This window comes from Coregonus clupeaformis, chromosome 26 (assembly GCF_020615455.1).
Source record: "Coregonus clupeaformis isolate EN_2021a chromosome 26, ASM2061545v1, whole genome shotgun sequence".
Classification (NCBI taxonomy): domain Eukaryota; kingdom Metazoa; phylum Chordata; class Actinopteri; order Salmoniformes; family Salmonidae; genus Coregonus; species Coregonus clupeaformis.
Genome location: NC_059217.1, coordinates 38,614,761 through 38,633,527, shown reverse-complemented (window position 1 = coordinate 38,633,527; position 18,767 = coordinate 38,614,761). Strand labels below are relative to the sequence as shown.

The window sequence follows — 18,767 nt, the reverse complement described above, 5'->3', positions numbered from 1 at the left end:
AGCATTGTTGTGAAACACTATATGATAAAATGACCCTCATCTATAATCCCTAATGTCCTCTCTCTTCTTTTCTCCTTTTCTCTCACTCACTCTGCCTCTCTTTCTCTCTCTCTCTTCCTCACCCTCTCTTTCTCTCTCCGTCATCCCTCTATATTGTTCACTCTCTCACTCCCTTTCACTCTCTGTCCTTCTTCTGTCTATATCATTCACTATCTTACTCTCTTCCTTTTTCTCTCTTCAGGTTGTTTGACGGCCCTTCCCGTTGACCCAAGCCCAAGGATGCTCATGGTGCCCGTCGGAAGTGGCCAACCTCACCACGCTGTGCCTGTGGCCTGCGCCCTCACCTGTTCCTGGCTCCTGCTACTCTTTCATGCCGCCTTCAGCCAGAAGCCTGCCAAGCTGCCCCTGGTTGGCCGCAAGCCCTTCATCGCTGTCTGGAACGCACCGCTGGACCTGTGCACTATAAAGTACAATGTCCACACCAACCTGGAGCGCCTCTTCCACATCAGTGGCAGTCCGCGGGCCGTCCACACTGGCCAGAATGTCACCATTTTCTACGCCAACCGGCTGGGCCTCTACCCTTTCTACACGGACCACGGCGTCCCTATCAATGGAGGCCTACCCCAAAACTGTAGCCTGGAGGACCACCTCCTCAAGGCCTACAAGGACATCAACCATTTTATCCCCTCTGAGGACTTTGCCGGTCTGGCGGTCATTGACTGGGAGTACTGGCGCCCACAGTGGAGCCGCAACTGGCAAAAGAAAGACATTTACCGGGCGGAAGTCCCGGGAGCTGATCACAAAGGCCTATGTCAACGTGGCGGCATCACAAATCGAAGGGCTGGCGAGCAAACGCTTTGAGAAGAGTGCCCGGGCGTTCATGCAAAAGACGGTCCAGCTAGGGAAGCGCCATCGCCCCAACGGTCTCTGGGGCTTCTACCTCTATCCGGACTGCCACAACTACAACCTGCATGAGTACAACTACACAGGCTCCTGCCCCCTGCTGGAGAGCCTGCGTAATGACGAGCTGCTCTGGTTGTGGAACAGCAGCACAGCCCTGTTCCCCTCAGTGGCTATCAGGAAGAGCCAAACAGACAGTGTCAGCAACCTCCATTTCTCCCAGTTCAGGGTGCTGGAGTCTCTGAGGATAGCTGGGCTCACCTCGCACGGCTATGAGCTGCCCACGTTCGTGTACACACGCCTGGGCTACAGAGATGAGGCTATGGCCTTCCTCACCACGGTAAGACTGCCACACTTAGTAACCCAAAGGTCTAAAATCAAATGATGTGATCAGTTGGTTATCAATCTGATCCTGGAGAGCTACAGGATGTGCAGGATTTTGTTCCAGCCCATCACTAACACATCTGATTCAACAAATCAACTAATCATCAAGGCCATCAGGTGTGTTGGGATAGAACGAAACATTGCTTTTCATCCTACATGATCCCAAAGGGACTGGTAATTCACTGATTATTAATTGATACTACAAAACTTTGTAATTCTTTACATACAGGATCAGTTTAGACATAATTTGTTTGACTGGGAACTATTTCTTGTTGGCATTCTTTAACCTACACACATTTTTCCCTCTCAGCAGTCAACACTATTTAGAGTCCTGTATCATCAGTTGTGTGCAGACAATCCTGCCTCTCCTGAGGAGACATTAGCACCATCTTGTGGCTGCATAAATAAGTGGAAGATGTGTAATTATCCTGTCTGCGTGTCTGTATTTGTATTGCAGAAAGACTTGATCCAAACCATTGGGGAGAGTGCTGCTCTTGGAGCTGCTGGTTTTGTGATCTGGGGAGACCTCAACCTCACCTCATCCAGAGTGAGTCTGATTCTCCATCTTTACTGTATATTAATAGTTACCTTATATAATTAGAATTATAGTTAGACCTTCCAAGTGTTACACAAGCTAGTAGAGACAAAGATACTGGCGTTAGGGCAATGAACAGCTCTGACAAAAACAAATCCTTAAATAAAGCTATGAAAATAAAGTGCTCCCTAGGGGCAAAATAGTTGAACATCTGCTGTACATCTATTTCATTCTGTTTTGACTTATTTTTGCTGTCAACACCTCCAAGGCCTGTGTACATCTGTCATTCAAAATGAGGCTTTGAGAAGAAATGTCATGCATTCCTAAATGTATTCCAAACATTCTTTCCACTAAGCATTTACCGACGGCAACATCTTTAGGGCGTCATTTTTGGTCCTGTTCGGACCCGGCCGTGTTTTCAGCATCCAAGGACGATTTCTGGTCCCAACTTTATTTTGCCCAAACATAGATGTCTGTGTTTGTTTCCGAGATTTTGTCCGGTCTAGACCAGCCATGATTTCTACGTCCACAGATGTCCGGTCGGACTGGCCTATATTTGGTTGAAACAGATGTTTATAATTGGTTCAGATTTGGTCCGGCCCGGAACCGGCCTTGATTTGGCCCAAACATAGACGTCTATAATTGGTTCAGATTTGGTCAGGTCCGGACAGCACAGTACAGCACAGTACAGTAATGAAAAGTAGAGTACATTACATTACAGTGCAGTAGAGCACAGTAAGGTACAGTAAAGTAAAGTCTAGTGTACTGTATTGCACCCTACTGTACTCTACTGAATTAAACTATACTGTACTGTACTGTACTGAATGAAACTATACGGTACTTTACTGTACTCTCCTGTACTCTACTCTACTGAATTAAACTATACTATACTGTACTGTACTGAATGAAACTATACGGTACTGTACTGTACTCTCCTGTACTCTACTCTACTGAATTAAACTATACTATACTGTACTGTACTGAATGAAACTATACGGTACTGTACTGTACTCTCCTGTACTCTACTCTACTGAATTAAACTATACTGTACTGTACTGTACTGAATGAAACTATACGGTACTGTACTGTACTCTCCTGTACTCTACTCTACTGAATTAAACTATACTGTACTCTCCTGTACTCTACTGAATTAAACTATACTGTACTGTACTGTACTCTACTGAATTAAACTATACTGTACTGTACTCTACTGAATTAAACTATACTGTACTGTACTGTACTCTCCTGTACTCTACTCTACTGAATTAAACTCTACTGTACTGTACTCAACTGTACTCTACTGCACTAAACCTGTGGGAGGCAGGTAGCCTAGCGTTAAGAGTGTTGGGCCAGTAACCAAAAAGGTTGCTGGTTCAAATCCCCTGAGCCAACTAGGTGAACCATCTGTCAATGTGCGAGACAATCTGTTGATGAGCAAGGCACTGAACCCTAATTGCTCCTGTAAGTTGCTCTGAATAAGGCGTCTGCTAAAATGTAACGTGAACTGTGCCTTAAACTGTGATGTTCAAACTTGAGAAACATAGCCTAGATGTCTATGATTCAGTCAGATTTGGATCTGGTCCACTACCGACCAAGTTTGTGGGTGGAGTGCATTAGAATAATACCCAGCACGCTTTGCAATTGTTAATTGTTTTACATTTACATTTTGGCCATTCAGCAGACGCTCTTATCCAGAGCGACTTACAGTCAGTGCATTCAACATATGAAAGTCATAGCAAGAAAAAAATATTATGTAACTGTTACTGAGAATGTTATTGTAGTTAACGTGGTCTGTTAGTTTATTCCATGGTTTGGACTACTTTGAACATCATCACTGCCAGTTTTAAAGCTTTTGAAAAATCTAAGATAAGTGCATCTGATAGATGGCAGCAATAATACATATTCTGTTGCAATCTTCAGTTGGCTCATCTTTCCTATTTTAAGAGGCTTAATAAATTATTATTGTGATATAATGCTTACTTCATTGACAATGTATGTGCAGTTGAAATTTGGCCACAGAATCAATGACTGAAAAATACTTATTTCAACATCTGTAAATTATGTCCTTAAGTACTTTAAATAAGTATTTTCAACGTCCGGAAAATAAGTATTTTTGACATCCGGAAAATACATATTTTCGACACCTGGAAAAATAAGTATTTTCACCTTTCATTCAGCACCTAAAATACTGAAAAGATGTCTAAAATACCTATTTTTAACTTCATTTTGCTTACTAGGTTCTCTTGACGCTTGAGTTGGAGCTTTAAGTCTTTTATAAATCCAGGCATAAGACATACCAGTGCTATAAGGGAGACAATAGTTGGTTGACAATAGCTGAAAACCCACAGAGAATAGTTATGACAGTATAGTGCAGCGATCTCTAAAGTATATAAGGGATTATCGTGGATTGCACAATGCCCTTATTTGTTTGACTGTCTCTTTGTTTTTTCTCTCTCTCTCTCTCTCTCTCTCCTCTCTCTCTCTCTCTCTCTCTCTCTCTCTCTCTCTCTCTCTCTCTCTCTCTCTCTCTCTCGTTCTCTCCATCTCTCTCTCTCTCCCTCTCTCTCTCTCTCTCTCTCTCTCTCCCTCTCTCCCTCTCTCTCTCTCTCGTCTCCAGCACAACTGCACAAAGGTGAAGTCCTTCCTGAACCAGCGCCTGGGTCAGTACATCACCAATGTGACGCGGGCTGCAGAGATCTGCAGTGACTTCCTGTGCCAGAGCAATGGCCGCTGTGTCGTAGGGACCTCCACGCTCCCATACTACCTCCACCTGAGCGGAGACAGCTACCACATCCAGCCCTCGGGAGAAGGGGACTTTGTGGTCAGCGGCTGGCACTTTCGCAGCACGAGCTCCAACTACTGGCCGAGAGATTTCGCTGTCACTGCTATGAGGGACACGCCGGGAGAAGTGTGACAGCCTGAACAAGGTGGTGGAAGAAGAGGAGGAAGAGGAGGGGAAGATGGGGAGGAGGAGCAGAGGAAAGTGCAGCTTCACAAACTGGGAACACCCTTGGCTTGGTTGTGTTGCTCCTCCTATTGAACTTATCCTTAGTGGGGACTGTTGTATGATGATAGCACTTTAAGTGGTGTGTGTTATTTGCGGTCGGGGAGATTGAGCTTGAAGTCACTTCCATGGGAACTGCTTTTATGTAATGCTGTGTCGTTTTTCTACTGGGGCCCTTTACTATAGTGGGTAACACTTTACTTGAAAGGTACCTACATAATAACTACATAACACATTAATAACTCATGCATACAGTGCATTCGGAAAGTATTCATACCCCTTCCCTTTTTCCACATTTTAGCGTTACAGCCTTATTCTAAATGTATTATTTATTTTTTTACGTCCTCATCAATCTACACACGATACCCCATAATGACAAAGCGAAAACAGGTTTTTGGAAATGTTTGCAAATGTATTAAAAATAAGAAACAGAAATACCTTATTTACATAAGTATTCAGACCCTTTGCTATGAGACTTGAAATTGAGCTCAAGTGCATCTTGTATCCGTTGATCATCCTTGAGATGTTTCTACAACTTTGAGTCCACCTGTGGTAAATTCAATTGATTGGACATGATTTGGAAAGGCACACACCTTTCAATATAAGGTCCCACAGTTGACAGTGCATGTCAGAGCAAAAACCAAGCCATGGTCAAAGGAATTGTCCGTAGAGCTCAGAGACAGGATTGTGTCGAGGCACACATCTGGGGAAGGGTATCAAAACATTTCTACAGCATTGAAGATCCCCAAGAACACAGTGGCCTCCATCATTCTTAAATGGAAGAAATTTGGAACCACCAAGACTCTTCGTAGAGCTGGCCGCCCGGCCAAACTGAGCAATCGGGGGAGAAGGGCCTTGGTCAAGGAGGTGAACAAGAACCCGATGGTCACTCTGACAAAGCTCCAGAGTTCCTCTGTGGAGATGGGAGAACCATCCAGAAGGACAACCATCTCTGCAGCACTCCACCAATCAGGCCTTTATGGTAGAGTGGCCAGACGGAAGCCACTCCTCAGTAAAAGGCACATGACAGCCTGCTTGGAGTTTGCCAAAGGCACCTAAAGGACTCTCAGACCATGATGAAACCAAGATTGAACTCTTTGGCCTGAATGCCAAGTGTCACGTCAGGAGGAAAACTGGCACCATCCCTACGCTGAAGCATGGTGGTGGCAGCATCATGCTGTGGGGATGTCTTTCAGCAGCAGGGACTGGGAGACTAGTCAGGATCGAAGGAAAGATGAACGGAGCAAAGTACAGAGAGATCCTTGATGAAAACCTGCACAGAGCCAAGACAACGCAGGAGTGGCTTCGGGACAAGTCTCAGAATGTCCTTGAGTTGCCCAGCCAGAGTCCGGATTCGAACCCGATCTAACATCTCTGGAGAGACCTGAAAATAGCTGTGCAGCGACGCTCCCCATCCAACCTAATAGAGCTTGAGAGGATCTACAGAGAAGAATGGGAGAAACTCCCCAAATACAGGTGTGCCAAGCTTGTAGAGTCATACCCAAGAAGACTCGAGGCTGTAATCACTGCCAAAGGTGCTTCAATTAATTACTGAGTAAAGGGTCTGAATACTTATGTAAATGTGATATTTCAGTTGTTGTTTTTTAATAAATTTGCAAACATTTCTAAAAACCAGTTTTTGCTTTGTCATTATGGGGTATTGTGTGTAGATTGATGAGGCTAAAAAAAAGAAGACCTTTTTTAGAATAAGGCTGTAACTTAACAAAATGTGTAAAAAGTCAAGGGGTCTGAATACTTTCCGAATGCACTGTACTGCATTCATAAGCAGTACACATGGATTTAAATAATAATTAGGTGGGTGCTTATATTTGTCCTATTTCACACATATATAAATGGGTATTATACGCATGAGTGAGTTGGAAATTATTATTTTTTGGCATATCCCAACTCCCTCTGAGACACCCTAGGAGGGTGGGGTCACGGCCAGGGTCTGCCTTTATCAATAGCGACCCTGGAGCAATTAGGGTTAAGTGCCTTGCTCAATGACACATCAACAGAGTTTTTACCTTGTCAGCTCAGGGATTCAAACTAACAACCTTTCAGTTACTGACCCAATGCACTAACTGCTAGGCTACCTGCCACCCTAAATGTTTATCCTGTCATCAAACCTACTTTAAGCTACCATAAAGCCTTACTATATATTAACAATTGGATCAATATAAACTTTTTTTGTCATTGTGCCATTAGGCATGCACTGCTCCCTTTGCCAGCAACAGCATTTATTTGCTGAAAGTAAGGTAACATCCTAACCCTATTAATTCTCACAAAACACCATCACTATTGGTAGCATTGTAAGCTCTGACAATGAAATGGTATCTGGGACTCTTGCTCCAGTCTCCCCTAACACTGTGCAGTATCATCTAGCAATAATCTTGGTATTTACACGATGCAAAGGTGTTTATTTTTTAACGGCACGCTATCATTGATTGATAATTAATTTGAAGAGATTATCTAATTTGACAACTAGAGGAACAATAAAGTAAAACAAAGTTCTTTGGAAAAAGCCTTTAACAAATTGGTGTATCTATATCGAACAGTTTACGAACCACATCACGTCCGGGCCCCGTGGCCTTCAATAGGGAGCACTGTTTAGTAGGCAATGTTTAGGAACATTGTGCAACATAGGTGATATGGAGGTTGCCAGTTGTTTCTTTCCCACACCTTTTTGCAAACATTGGTGTTCAAGCAAAGTTATATTTAGACTGGACATCTTATTGATTCACAGGTGTATGTTCAAAAAGAACCCAAAGCGTTACGTATCACTCTGACATTGAAGCTCAGGTAGGCAGGGGTTAACACTGAGCAGCAATGGAAGAGACAAGGTATGTAATGTCAACATGTTCTGCCTGTCCTCCTTAGTTAGTACATTACAGTAGGAGAATTAGAAGCTACATGTATTTTCTTGCAACACCCAAGTGAGTGTCTTTTACCAAGGTTACTCTTGAAATGTGTGAAACTGTAAAATAATTTTGATGTAGAATTGTTATACTAAACTGGACTGTAAAACCATTATATGTCGCTGGTTGTATATGAACTATATGTTATTTTAATGGAAAGAACAGACATTTTTCAAATCTTGCCAATTGTACTCATGTTGTTCTTTACCCATGCACGATGGCACTGTACAAATGCACTCCAGATGTTCTTTCTGTGAAACACCGAGGGCTAGACTCATAATTGACGTAGCATCAATATAAGGTGCGTCAGCATTTTGATAGGTGCCTACATGTTTCTTTTTGGATCGCTTTACTCACTTTCTGTTGATGTTTAATGTGTATGGACAAGTGGCTCATATAAGTAGTTCATACATTTCATATCATTATGTCTACTGACTGTGGTTTCACTGTAGACAAATCCATCTCATTCTGGATGATTTCATCTCAGAATCACTCATCTCAGCCATAGTAGCCCTGTTGTGCTTTTGCCTAGACTGCACTTAAGATTCCAAGATTGTAAACCAAATACACAAGGATTATATACAACATATGACAAGTGTTGCTTGAATGTAGATGAACTGCATACATCAATTTGTTTCTATATCTTCCTTCAAAGCTAAGCAACTTAATTAAATGGCATTAAATGGAGGCTGATATCAAGAAATAAACATGGATGACAACATTTTCCAATTGACAACGTATCAATTAAGATTCTCCATTGAGAATGGTTTTTAATCGGCCCTTGGTAGCCCATAACCGTCCCTTAAAGTGGCCCTGAAAGTTACCCTTCAAGTTTGGATTCTATTGCATGGGTATTTAGACACATTCCTTCTCTTACACGCACACAATTTTACAATGTATTAGGCTGATAACTGCAGACAAACACTGATATCATCAGCACACTCCAGAGGTCAGGTGCCTTGAAGGGCATCTGTGTTTTCCAGAGTACAGAAACGAGATAGGAGACCACATATCAGTAAAAGCAGCAGTTTCACAGAAATGTACCTGCTGTATTGGTTGACATAAGTATCGTAGCTGCTTGATGATAGCCCTTTACGTAACAGTTCTTTCGCCCCAAAACCTGCATCCTGATTTGGAGCGTGACGTGTCAACTTGCTCCCATCCAGAGGACTAAAAGAAAAGAAAAAATGAAAATGATATTCCTAATATCCCAATTATTATCTATCAGGTCATGGAAAATGTTTGATTTGCAGAAAGTTACAGTATAAATGCATAGGGTCCCCTACAGAAAACCACATGAATATCACGTGAACACGTGAAGTGTTCCAAAAGCACATGTTTTCATGTGATCACATGTGACCTTATGTGAAGTTAATGTGATAACATGTGACAACATGTAAAGCAGGGTTCCCCAACTGGTGGTTTTATTTGTCCCCCCAAGTTTTCAGAAGAAAAAACATTTACACACATTTTCATTGTTGGACATAAAATACTGTAAAAACACCAGGAAATCAGCTCCAAATGATTTTAATTATGGTAATATGTTCCCAAGTATTCCCATGCATAACAGAGAGACGCGTTATGTTTTAGTCAAATATTTTGGTCTTCTTGCGGTCAATTTGCAGTCTACAAGTGATCTGTAATGATGTTCCGCCCCTCTAACCATCCGCTCAACAAAAAATAGGCCTGTGTCTGAATCTAGTTGATGATCACTGATGTAAAGCAACATGTGATAATATGAAACTACACATGTGAAAACAACTGATTTCACGTGACATTTCATGTGAAATCATGTGATTTTCCACATGTGAAAAGTGGTTTTTCTGTAAGGGGTATATTATCCAATCGGCCCAGCCCCGGAACTTAGGCCCATAATAATAGGTTTTTGTTCTACCAACTCCCATTTCACATGTCAAGAATTCTGTCTAGACCAGATGTTTGTCAAAACGTTGAATAATAGCTTTACAATAACAGGTTATATATATAACCTCCTATAATTTTCAGATACCAGAGATTTGCGTTAAGTATATGCCGATAAGTATATGTCGTTAAGTACATGCTGTTAAGTATATGCTGTTAAGTACAGTTGAAGTCGGAAGTTTACATACACCTTAGCCAAATACATTTAAACTCAGTTTTTCACAATTCCTGACATTTAATCCTAGTAAACGTTCCCTGTTTTAGGTCAGTTAGGATCACCACTTTATTTCAAGAATGTGAAATGTCAGAATAGTAGTAGAGAGAATGATTTATTTCAGCTTTTATTTCTTTCATCACATTTCTAGTGGGTCAGAAGTTTACATACACTCAATTAGTATTTGGTAGCATTGCCTTTAAATTGTTTAACTTGGGTCAAACGTTTCGGGTAGCCTTCCACAAGCTTCCCACAATACGTTGCCCATTCCTCCTGACAGAGCTGGTTTAACTGAGTCAGGTTTGTAGGCCTCCTTGCTTGCACACGCTTTTTCAGTTCTGCCCACAAATGTTCTATAGGATTGAGGTCAGGGCTTTGTGATGGCCACTCCAATACCTTGACTTTGTTGTCCTTAAGCCATTTTGCCACAACTTTGGAAGTATGCATGGGATCGTTGTCCATTTGGAAGACCCATTTGCGACCAAGCTTTAACTTTGTGACTGATGTCTTGAGATGTTGCTTCAATATATCCACATCATTTTCCTTCCTCATGATGCCATCTATTTTGTGAAGTGCACCAGTCCCTCCTTCAGCAAAGCACCCCCATAGCATGATGCTGCCACCCCCGTGCTTCACGGTTGGGATGGTGTTCTTCGTCTTGCAAGCCTTCCCCTTTTTCCTCCAAACATAACAATGGTAATTATGGCCGAACAGTTCTATTTTTGTTTCATCAGACCAGAGGACATTTCTCCAAAAAGTACGATCTTTGTCCCCATGTGCAGTTGCAAACCGTAGTCTGGCTTTTTTATGGCGGTTTTGGAGCAGTGGCTTCTTCCTTGCTGAGCGGCCTTTCAGGTTATGTCAATATAGGACTCGTTTTACTGTGGATATAGATCCTTTTGTACCTGTTTCCTCCAGAATCTTCAAAAGGTCCTTTGCTGTTGTTCTTGGATTGATTTGCACTTTTAGCACCAAAGTACGTTCATCTCTAGGAGACAGAACGCGTCTCCTTCCTGAGCGGGATGACGGCTGCGTGGTCCCATGGTGTTTATACTTGCGTACTGTTGTTTGTACAGATGAACGTGGTACCTTCAGGCGTTTGGAAATTGCTCCCAAGGATGAACCAGACTGGTGGAGGTCTACCATTTTTTTTCTGTGGTCTTGGCTTATTTCTTTTGATTTTCCCATGATGTCAAGCAAAGAGGCACTGAGTTTGAAGGTAGGCCTTGAAATACATCCACAGATACACCTCCAATTGACTCAAATGATGTCAATTAGCCTATCAAAAGCTTCTAAAGCCATTACATCATTTTCTGGAATTTCCCAAGCTGTTTAAAGACACAGTCAACTTAGTGTATGTAAACTTCTGACCCACTGGAATTGTGATACAGTGAGTTATAAGTGAAATAATCTGTCTGTAAACAATTGTTGGAAAAATTACTTGTGTCATGCACAAAGTAGATGTCCTAACCGACTTGCCAAAACTATAGTTTGTTAACAAGAAATTTGTGGAGTGGTTGAAAAAACTAGTTTTAATTACTCCAACCTAAGTGTATGTAAACTTCCGACTTCAACTGTATATGCCGACAAGAACATATTCAAGACATGCAGTGCACACACTATTACAAATGTATTTTGACTTCAGGTGATTTTATGTCATACTGTTTGTCTGTCACTCCCAGGAGGATCTGATCAGCAGCATTGGAGAGTGAAACCTTTGGGGCCTCCGGGTCAGTACTCTGGGGGCCAGTGCTGACTATTCTGACACTCCACACAAGAAGTTCCCTCACAGGAAAAATGCTGTTACTTCAATATTATTGAATACTTCAGTGTAAAAGCTATTTTGAGTGGTGGTGCAGTACAGAATGCTGATCAATGATGGCACAATGTACAATTACTCATGTTAAAACAATGGGAAGGTACTGTGTCACAGCACACAATTATTTCTATGCTTATCATCAGCGTTGTGTTACTCGAGACCGGTCTCGGACTGGAGTCCTATCATATACAGTTTCACAATTTGTCAGGAGGCAGACAGCTTAGTGGGTAAGAGCGTGGTGCCAGTAACTGAAAGGTTGCTGGCTCTAATCCCTGAGCTGACTAGGTGAAAAATCTGTCGATGTGCCCTTAAGCAAAGCACTTAACCCTAATTGCTCTGGATAAGAGTGTCTGGTAAAATAACTTGGATATGACATTTGTAGCCCCTTTGTTTTTATCCAGTGTGGATAATGCTTCTCTCTCTCTCTCTCTCTCTCTCTCTCTCTCTCTCTCTCTCTCTCTCTCTCTTTCTCTCTCTCCTTTCATGTTTCATGTGAAGCATTATCCACATACAGTGGGGAAAAAAAGTATTTAGTCAGCCACCAATTGTGCAAGTTCTCCCACTTAAAAATATGAGAGAGGCCTGCAGTTTTCATCATAGGTACACGTCAACTATGACAGACAAAATGAGATTTTTTTTCCCCAAAAATCACATTGTAGGATTTTTAATGAATTTATTTGCAAATTATGGTGGAAAATAAGTATTTGGTCAATAACAAAAGTTTCTCAATACTTTGTTATAGACCCTTTGTTGGCAATGACACAGGTCAAACGTTTTCTGTAAGTCTTCACAAGGTTTTCACACACTGTTGCTGGTATTTTGGCTCATTCCTCCATGCAGATCTCCTCTAGAGCAGTGATGTTTTGGGGCTGTCGCTGGGCAACCACGGACTTTCAACTCCCTCCAACGATTTTCTATGGGGTTGAGATCTGGAGACTGGCTAGAGCCACTCCAGGACCTTGAAATGCTTCTTACGAAGCCACTCCTTCGTTGCCCGGGCGGTGTGTTTGGGATCATTGTCATGCTGAAAGACCCAGCCACGTTTCATCTTCAATGCCCTTGCTGATGGAAGGAGGCTTTCACTCAAAATCTCACGATACATGGCCCCATTCATTCTTTCCTTTACACGGATCAGTCGTCCTGGTCCCTTTGCAGAAAAACAGCCCCAAAGCATGATGTTTCCACCCCCATGCTTCACAGTAGGTATGGTGTTCTTTGGATGCAACTCAGCATTCTTTGTCCTCCAAAAACGACAAGTATTTTTTTAACCAAAAAGTTATATTTTGGTTTAATCTGACCATATGACATTCTCCCAATCCTCTTCTGGATCATCCAAATGCACTCTAGCAAACTTCAGACGGGCCTGGACATGTACTGGCTTAAGCAGGGGGACACGTCTTTCACTGCAGGATTTGAGTCCCTGGCGGCGTAGTGTGTTACTGTTGGTAGGCTTTGTTACTTTGGTCCCAGCTCTCTGCAGGTCATTCACTAGGTCCCCCCGTGTGGTTCTGGGATTTTTGCTCACCGTTCTTGTGATCATTTTGACCCCACGGGGTGAGATCTTACGTGGAGCCCCAGATCGAGGGAGATTATCAGTGGTCTTGTATGTCTTCCATTTCCTAATAATTGCTCCCATGAGTTGATTTCTTCAAACCAAGCTGCTTACCTATTGCAGATTCAGTCTTCCCAGCCTGGTGCAGGTCTACAATTTTGTTTCTGGTGTCCTTTGACAGCTCTTTGGTCTTGGCCATAGTGGAGTTTGGAGTGTGACTGTTTGAGGTTGTGGACAGGTGTCTTTTATACTGATAACAAGTTCAAACAGGTGCCATTAATACAGGTAACGAGTGGAGGACAGAGGAGCCTTTTAAAGAAGAAGTTACAGGTCTGTGAGAGCCAGAAATCTTGCTTGTTTGTAGGTGACCAAATACTTATTTTCCACCATAATTTGCAAATAAATTCATAAAAAATCCTACAATGTGATTTTCTGGAATTTTTTTCCTCAATTTGTCTGTCATAGTTGACGTGTACCTATGATGAAAATTACAGGCCTCTCTCATCTTTTTAAGTGGGAGAACATGCACAATTGGTGGCTGACTAAATACTTTTTTCCCCACTGTACCTGACTTCCACCCCAAACTGTAATGACGTCCTTTGCCAGGGCGATGGCCGCTGTGTCAGAAAGGACTACAACTCCATTGACTACCTGAACCTGGACACCTTCGGCCTCCTGAAGTCCCAGGGGAAGTACGTGGCCATTGGAAATCCCTCCTCCGCCGACCTCCACACCTAAGCAGACAAGTTCACCTGCCAGTGCTACACAGGCAGTAGCTGCTCTCCCCATGACCCCTATGGTCATTCAAGTATAGCCTCCCTGGCATTTCACTCTCAGATAAATCTGACCAATGAAAAAACATACACTTTGTTGCAGTCATAGTAAGGGTATGTGCATATGATTTAAGCCATGATCAGTCGATAATCAAGCTTCTCATTTTCAGATGAACAATATATTTTATATCACTGTAGGATTTGATCTCTAAAGTAACACATTACATATTTATATAAAAATACATTAGTTGGTATCCTTTAGACCAGGTCTCTCAAACCCTGTTCCTGGAGAGCTACCCTCCAGTAGGTTTTCGCTCCAACCCCATTTGTAACTAATGTCGTAGTAAATATTAAAATGTTATAGCTTGGTCTGACTAAAATCTTGTGCATGACCCATTTTAATGTTAGGAGCTTGTTTTCAATCAATGCTGTTCCTATGCAAGAACAATGGACAGAGCCAATATCTTCTCAAGGACAACACCCACGCCACATGCCACAATCTGGTTGCTCCCCACGAGACTTTCCTTTGAAAACATACACACATTCACACACACATCTCCATGCATACGCACACTCATCCTCATGCCTCACGAGTTACGCACACACAAACTGCACTTCTTTCTACTGGTCGGGTGCCTAGGGCAGAGGACTCTGCCGTGCACAAAATGGGGCTTCTACTCTGGACAGAGCAGACCCGCCTCCTACGCCTCCGGAACCAATCAAGGGACTAGAAGAAGGACCCCTTCCTTTGTGTTGCATTGTATAAAGTAATGCTGAAAACTCTGTTTTTGATCCCTTTTCAACTGTCTCCATAAGAGGCAACTGAATGGGTCCATGCATGTAGCTTGAGCAGTACCAGCTATCTCTGTTGTTTAATAAACTGCCTTTTTGCTTAAGCATATTCCTCTCCGTCTAGCGTCGTTGGTTTGTACTTCCTCTCCTTATGGTTACACCAACAAAATGGTAGCAGAGGATGGTTATTAATTCGATCTAAAAGTTGGTGCGAGAGGAAAAGGCAAATCATCGATCTAAAAACAGACGGAAGAGTGACCTGAAAATCCTGGAGACATCAACTATTCGTCTTGGCTCAGGAACCTGATCAGAGCGCGCTCTTCTAAAAAGGTATGCAGAGCCTGTTAAAACGAAATCTTGCATATTGTATAATAGACCAATACCAAATGGGATTTGTCGTAGTAAATATTAAAATGTTATAGCTTGGTCTGACTAAAATCTTGTGCATGACCCATTTTAATGTTAGGAGCTTGTTTTCAATCAATGCTGTTCCTATGCAAGAACAATGGACAGAGCCAATATCTTCTCAAGGACAACACCCACGCCACAGGCCACAATCTGGTTGCTCCCCACGAGACTTTCCTTTGAAAACATACACACATTCACACACATCTCCATGCATACGCACACTCATCCTCATGCCTCACGAGTTACGCACACACACAAACTGCACTTCTTTCTACTGGTCGGGTGCCTAGGGCAGAGGACTCTGCCGTGCACAAAATGGGGCTTCTCTGGACAGAGCAGACCCGCCTCCTACGCCTCGGAACCAATCAAGGGACTAGAAGAAGGACCCCTTCCTTTGTGTTGCATTGTATAAAGTAATGCTGAAAACTCTGTTTTTGATCCCTTTTCAACTGTCTCCATAAGAGGCAACTGAATGGGTCCATGCATGTAGCTTGAGCAGTACCAGCTATCTCTGTTGTTTAATAAACTGCCTTTTGCTTAAGCATATTCCTCTCCGTCTAGCGTCGTTGGTTTGTACTTCCTCTCCTTATGGTTACACCAACACTAACCAGTTCATTGTTAGATTCAGGTGTGCTAGATTAGGGTTGGAGTGAAACAGTAGCTCTCTAAGAACAGGGTTGGAGAGCCCTGCTTTGGACAGTATGCAGAGCCTGTAACCTTTAACCCCATAACCTTTAAGGGGCTTTGAGTAATGCTACTGTGATGATTAAGTTGGGTGGCGCACAATTGGTCCAGCGTCGTCCAAGGTAGGGGAGGGTTTGGCCGGCAGGGATGTGGGTTTGTTTCCCACGGGAGGCCAGTATATAAAAATAAAATAAAAAATGTATGCATTCACTAACTGTAAGTCGCTCTGAATAAGAGCGTCTGCTAAATGACTAAAATGTAATGTAAATGTAAGTTGAAGAAATAGTGTGTTTTAACCCCCTAGAGGCGATTGACGCACCTAAGTTACATAAGAAAAAAATCCCCATCAAAATCAATCAGTTTCAGCTAGAGATATGTTTTCTTGCATTGGATGAGTCTCAATCCACTGCATCCGCCTGTCGCACTTCCGCATCTGCGGTGAAAGGTGGCAGAGCTAGAGCGGTATTTGTCAGACCATGAGACATCCCGAAAATCTGTCTTCTCATGAAATGTCTGTAGAGTCTGAAGGATTTGAACTATTATGAACACGATAGTGTTCTCCGTTTTGCTCTACGACTCCCACAAGTGTCAGGAAACTCGTATGAAGTCGGTACCGTCGATGTGCCAACTTCTGTTTGATAGCGCCTAAACCGTTTGGGCTACAAACTAATGGGATTCTCACGAACACGATGGTGTTCTCCGTTTTGCTCTACGACATCCACAAGTGTCACGGGACTCGTCTGAAGGTAACCGGTACCAGTAAAATAAAACTAATGGAAGTATGAAGGTAGTTTTGTGCTTACCCCAAAAAAGGCGTTAATAACACCTGTCACGCCCTGGCTCTGGGGACTCTTAAATGTTGAGCCAGGGTGTGGACTTGTTATGTTTAGTTGTCTATGGGTGTTCTAGATTGTGTATATCTATGTTGGCCAGGGTGGTTCCCAATCAGAGACAGCTGTAGCTCGTTGTCTCTGATTGGGGACCATACTTAGGCAGCCTTTTGGCACTTTTGTTTTGTGGGATCTTGTTCCGTTAAAGGTTTGTGTTGGTAACCTAGGACTTCACGTATCGTTTATTTGTTGTTTTGTTGGTGTGAAGTACTTAATAAATATGTACGCTTATCACGCTGCGCCTTGGTCCGTCACTTCCTTGAACGATCGTGACAGAAGATCCCACCATAAGCGGACCAAGCAGCGTGCCCAGGAGGAGAAGATGGCGATGTCCCAGGTGGGCAAATGGTGGTCTTGGGAGGAGATCTTCGCGGGCAAAGGGCCATGGGCAAAGGTAAATGCCCAGGCAGGAGAGGAGAAACGGCGCCAACCGCGCCGACGACGGACACGCGAGAGGCAACCCCAAGAAAATGTTTGGGGGGGGGCACACGGTGTGGACGACGGGGCAGCAGGAGGCAGCTACAGGGCGAATCTGCGGACTAGGAGAGGAGGCCACCAGGTTACGGGGGCTATTGGTCATGAGGGAGAAGGAGAGTGTAGAGGCACGGCGAGAGGAACTGGTTAGGCAGCAGAGGGAGCGGAGGTTTATTAGGAAACCCAGTCCCGCTCCTCGCACCAAGCAAGTGGTGTGTGTCACCAGTCCGGTCCGGCCCGTTCCTGATTCCCGCACAAGGCCAGTGGTGCATGTTCCCAGTACGGCCCGACCTGTTCCTGTCCCTCGCACCAAGCCAGTGGTGCGCGTCGCCAGCCCGGTCCGGCCTGTTCCTGCCCCTCGCACAAAGCCAGTGGTGCGCGTCGCCAGCCCGGTCCGGCCTGTTCCTGCCCCTCGCACAAAGCCAGTGGTGCGCGTCGCCAGCCCGGTCCGGCCTGTTCCTGTCCTTCGCACTCAAGCCAGTGGTGTCGCGTCGCCAGCCCGGTCCGGCCTGTTCCTGTCCCTCGCATCAAGCCAGTGGTGCGCATCGTCAGCCCGGTCCGGCCTGTTCCTACTCCCTGCACCAAGCCAGTGGTGCACGTCGTCAGCCCGGTCCGGCCCATTCCTGCTCCCCGCACCAAGCCAGTGGTGCGCGTCGTCAGCCCGGTCCGGCCCGTTCCTGCTCCCCGCACCAAGCCAGTGGTGCGCATCGCCAGCCCGGTCCGGCCCGTTCCTACTCCCCGCACCAAGCCAGTGGTGCGCATCGCTAGCCCGGTCCGGCCTGTTCCTGCTCCCCGCACCAAGCCAGTGGTGCGCGTCGTCAGTCCGGCACAGCCCGTGCCTGTTCCACCAAGCCTGAGCAATCCGCTCCACCGGTGTCCAGTCCAGCTCCGGCCAGCGGGCCAGACCAGACTAGGGCCGCTACGGGGTGGTAGCGAGAGAGTGGTGGTCACGCCCGGAGCCGGATCCGCCTCCGAGGCGGAATGCCCACCCGGCCCCTCCCCTGTTGTGTTTGGTTGGCGCGGTCGCAGTCCGCGCCTTTGGGGGGGGGTACTGTCACGCCCTGGCTCTGGGGACTCTTAAATGTTGAGCCAGGGTGTGGACTTGTTATGTTTAGTTGTCTATGGGTGTTCTAGATTGTGTATATCTATGTTGGCCAGGGTGGTTCCCAATCAGAGACAGCTGTAGCTCGTTGTCTCTGATTGGGGACCATACTTAGGCAGCCTTTTGGCACTTTGGTTTTGTGGGATCTTGTTCCGTTAAAGGTTTGTGTTGGTAACCTAGGACTTCACGTATTGTTTATTTGTTGTTTTGTTGGTGTGAAGTACTTAATAAATATGTACGCTTATCACGCTGCGCCTTGGTCCGTCTCATCCAGTAACGATCGTGACAACACCTGTTTCCTCATATCCCCCTCCAGGCACAGAAAAGTTCATTTTAAACCTGTTAATATCAACGAATTCCAATAAACAGAACCCCCTGAGGGAGTCACAAGACCTAGC

General features: G+C 44.3%; 1 pseudogene; it reads left to right on the top strand.

Moving 5' to 3' along the window:
• Positions 1-250: 250 nt before the first annotated feature.
• LOC123481928 lies at positions 251-13,984 on the top strand (annotated as a pseudogene).
• The last annotated feature ends 4,783 nt before the right edge of the window (positions 13,985-18,767 follow it).